We start from the raw sequence: 4,718 nt of genomic DNA, 5'->3' as shown, positions 1-4,718 counted from the left end.
AGAGATTAAATGAAAAATGATTTTTCTAATGCCCCCCTTAAAATCAATCATATCAAACCATAATTTGGTTTCCAACATTGTTATCTCATTACTCCAATAAATAAAAGGATTGATCAATATTTCCCATTTTTCACAATGTATTATATGACTTTTATGTGGAGTTCATCATCATCAGTGAAATAGGAACTCCAAAACTGTATGTAATGTTGATTTATTTTTTCTCTCTTCTCGATATTGGAAGGAGCAGAGGTCAGTGTACTTGGTGAAAATCACCAAGTAGGCATTTCAAAAAAGAAGGAAGGTGGAGAGCACTAGTATTTATTAGGTATCTCCTGCATGCTCAACCCATTGTCTCATATAATCTTTCAACATAAACTTTATTGACTACAGTTTACAAGGGGAAAACTTGACCTCTGAAATTATTTCCAAGGCTCATAGCTAGTAAAAACTGGGGGACCTAGGATTAGAATCTGGGTTTCTGTAGCTCCCAAATAGTTCTACTAAAGTATGATGGCACAAAGATGATTCAACTATGGAAAATAAGACATAGGATGGGACTGGATAAGCTTTAGACTGCAAAAGTGAATGCAATGGGGGGAGGAAATTCATGTTTTAACTATGCAAAGGATAGTTGCATAGAGGGTAAGAAACAGATAATCTCCAAGGGCAGGTAGAAGAACATTAAAATGGAGCATGAAGAATTTTAGTAAGATTTGTGGAAGAAAAGTCTTGCTATGAGGGCTGTAAAATGTTATATAGGGCTGTGGTCCCCAACCACCAGGCTGCAGGCCTGTACTGGTCCATGGTCTTTTAGGAAGCCAGCCACACTTCAGGAAGTGAGTGGCAGGTGAGGCTTCATCAGTATTTACGGCCGCTCCCCATCACTTGCCATGCCCCACCCCTACCCGTAGTCCACAGAAAAATTGTCTCCATGAAACCAGTCCCTGGTGCCAAAAAAGTTGGGGACTGCTGCATAAGGGACTGCCCATAAGGAGAGGGGCTGCCCTACTGGAAGCTTTTAGGACAGCAGACATTCTCACCTATTTGTGAAGGTGTGGGTAGAGACTTGGAGAAGGGGAGATTACCCTAATGAGTGAAGAGGTGCTTACCCACCCTGAGTTCCAGTGTGTGCTATCTGATTCTCACCCCTGCAATTCAGTTGACTTGTTAATTGGACTAAAAAAAGAGGACTTGAAATCTGGGGCAAAAATACAGTCTATCATTGGTGAAAAGTCAACAGATTAGCTCAAATACACATGTGAGAATATAAACTTGGTATTACCAAAAGAGTCTAAATGTTCCTATAGCTTGACTAAACTTAGGAAGGCTTCTTCTTGACTCTAGGTCCCTGATCTTCCTTTTCTTAGAACATTTACTTTGAAAAACTCATAATTTAAAATTCTCTCACTGCCCTTTGAAGATGTAATTTTTTAATTTTTTATTTATCATTTTGTCATCCAGGCTAGAATGGTGTCATGATAACTCACTGCAACTTCAAATTCCTCAGCTCAAGCCATCTGTCTGCCTCAGCTTCCCCAGTAGCTGGGAATACAGGCACACACCACCCTGCTTGGCTAATTCTATGTTTTTATAGAGATAGGGTCTTGCTATGTTACTCAGGCTGGTCTTGCTTCAAGCAATCCTCCCACCTAGGCCTCCCAGAGTGCTAGGAATATAGGCATGGCCACTGCGCCTGGCTCAGTTGTAAATTTAAAAACAAATCCTTTTGGCAACATTCATCCTTCCTATCTAACTGTACCTTTGTACCTACTGGCCAACTATAGTTAACCATATCTAGTATATTTCAAAATCGCTAGAAGAGATCATTTTGAATGTTGTCACCACAAAGAAATGATAAATGTTTGAGGTGAAGGATATGCTAATTCCTCTGATTTAATCATTACACAATGTATACACGTGTTGAAACATCACACTATACCCCATCAATATGTGCAATTATTATGTGTCAATTAAAAAAAAATTAAAAAATCCTTTTGCCAGTTTTACAACCCAGGACTGGCTTTCTCAAGGACCAGAGAGCCATCCCTGTGAAAGGTAATCATCAAGAAAGACAGCACTCCGGTGTCCCAGTTTTTGTTGTAGAATAGGAGCCTAACTTCAGGGGGCTCCTTGCTCCAAGTCATAAAACTACTTCCTGTCGGCGGGCTCTACCTCAAGGAAGTTAGCCGCGGAAGCCCGGTAAGCGGAGGTGTCTCGGCTCCAATGGCGACTGTGGAAGCTAGCGGCAGCGATGGGAAAGAGCAGGGGGTTGAGACCTCCGTCACCTACTATCGGTTGGAAGAGGTGGCGCAGCGCAACTCCTTGAAGGAACTATGGCTGGTGATCCACGGGCGAGTCTATGATGTCACCCGCTTCCTCAACAAGCATCCTGGAGGAGAAGAGGTTCTGCTGGAACAAGCTGGTATAGATGCAAGTGAAAGCTTTGAAGATGTAGGACACTCCTCTGATGCCAGAGAAATGTTAAAGCAGTACTATATTGGTGATGTCCATCCGAGTGACCTTAAACCCGAAAGTGGTAGCAAGGACCCTTCGAAAAATAACACGTGCAAAAGTTGCTGGGGATATTGGATTTTCCCCATCGTAGGTGCTATTCTCTTAGGTTTCCTGTATCGCTACTACACGTCGGAAAGCAAATCCTCCTGAGGAAGCCTTGCTGAAGTCTGGAAAACACATCCACTTGGGAGTGCAAACCAGAGACTTGCTTGGGGGCCGCAGTGATGCCCTCTCTTTGAATCTTGCCAGTTGTATTCTTCCCCCTTGGAGTCAAGACGGTTGGTTAGACATCCACCTCAGATCTGGGACCAGTGTCCTTCATCTCTCAGAGCCTTATGCCCAGAGCACCTGCTCACCACTCTGTGTCCTTGCCAGTGTTTGCTGTCTTCACTGGTTTCCACTTACATTTCAAAACTTTCTGTTCATAATTTCAATTCATACGTCGTAGTAACATTGCTTTTTGGTAAAAATGCCTGCTTTCCAATACTTTGCACATTAGATATTCTTAACAGGGCAGCAGTCTAGTGTGGAAGCTTTTTCCATTTTTCTTTTAAGTAATTTTTTTTTGAAATGCTGATTTCTATCATTTATCATAAGGGGTTTAATTATGAAATAAAGGTGTGTACTTATTACTGAAAATATAACTGCCAAATGATCTTGTTCCTTGTTTGTGTTTGTTAAAACCACAAAGAACTGTGTGGTCTTCTCCCTCCCAAGCTAATGTAGCAGGTAGCTCTTCCCATCCAAGTCCAGTCCCTTCACTTCCAAAATGGTGCTGGACAAAACTATGTTTCCCTGTTATTTCTTGTGGGTGGGAAGAGACCCAGAAAGGAAGGGGGATGAACTGGAGTGTTAGAACCTGACGAATTCAGAGTAATCTTTTTTTTTTTTTGAAAAATATTGAAAAACACTACTTTAGGATAGGAGTTTAGAGAAAGCACCAAAGCTTTCGCTTTGGTTTGGTACCAGTTTCTAGCCAACTCTTCCGCCCTCCCCCCAGCTATCTTTTATTGGTAAAATATAAATGTATAATTATGTCTGTAGAACTTTACCAGGGATTTTTGTTGCTTTTTAATTTATTGATTAGCAAGTTTTTGATTCTGTATTTTACAAAAGTAAGAGACTCCAATTTGACCCTCTGTTTGCCCCAGTAAAATAACTTTCGTGTAAAATGGCATTTCAAAGTGGAAGATTGTGACAGGAGACTGTTTTCCATTGCATCTGTATTTTACCTCCATGGCTCCAAGTTGTGGTTTTGTTCTGTTTTTCTATTGAGAATAAAAAACAAAAAAATGGTAGAAAAAAAAAAAAAAACTACTTCCTGTCATAAAGACCAGAGAAAATTTACTTTTTCTTTAGGTAAATCCAATTAGCAAACATATATAAACTATGATCCCTCATCCCAGCTCTTAAAAATTATCCAGGCCTTTGTTTCAGCTGTTGAGCTCAGACTGGGTTCTGGCCTCTCTCCCATGGTGATAGCTTTGAATAGTCGTCTTTGCTTGTTGAACTTTTTCTTAAAATTTCAGAATATTACAGGGGTACAAATGTTTGGGTTACATAGATTGCTTTTGTACTCTTGAGTCAAAGTTATAAGTGTGCCCATCACCCAGATAGGGTCCATTGTACCTGTGAGGTATGATTTCACCCATCCCCCTCCTCTTCTCTCTCACCTGTATGATTTCCATTGAAATTTACTCCTGTCTGTGCATGTTAATGCTGATCAGTTAGTTCTAGTTTAATAGTGAGTACATGCGGCATTTGTTTTTCCATTCTTGTGATACTTCTTTAGGAGGATGGTCTCCAGTTCTATCTGGATTGTTGCAGAAGGTATTAATTCATTTTTTAAATGGCTAAATGGTACTTCATGGTGTACATATACCACATTGTATTCATCCACTCATGAATTGATGGGCACTTGGGTTGATTCCACATCTTTGTAATTGTAAATTGTGCTGCATTAAATGTTCTAGTACAAGTGTCTTTTTGATAAAATGACTTTTTTCTTTGGGCAAATACCCAGTAGTGGGATTGCTGGATCAAATGGTAGGTCTACTTTTAGTTTTTTGAGGAATCTCCATACTATTTTCCATAGAGTTGCACTAGTTTGCAATCCCACCAACAGCATATAAGTGTTCCTTTCTCTCCACATCCATGCCAGCATATATTGTTTGGGAACTTTTTGATAAAAGCCATTCTCACCG

At 40.3% G+C, this 4,718-nt stretch overlaps 1 pseudogene; it reads left to right on the top strand.

Moving 5' to 3' along the window:
* The first annotated feature begins 2,166 nt into the window (after positions 1 to 2,166).
* LOC142868063 (cytochrome b5 type B pseudogene) lies at positions 2,167 to 2,928 on the top strand (annotated as a pseudogene).
* Positions 2,929 to 4,718: the final 1,790 nt, after the last annotated feature.

Source organism: Microcebus murinus, chromosome 2, assembly GCF_040939455.1.
Source record: "Microcebus murinus isolate Inina chromosome 2, M.murinus_Inina_mat1.0, whole genome shotgun sequence".
Classification (NCBI taxonomy): domain Eukaryota; kingdom Metazoa; phylum Chordata; class Mammalia; order Primates; family Cheirogaleidae; genus Microcebus; species Microcebus murinus.
Note: the sequence above shows the minus strand (reverse complement) of the source record. Positions and strands in the feature narration are given on the sequence as shown.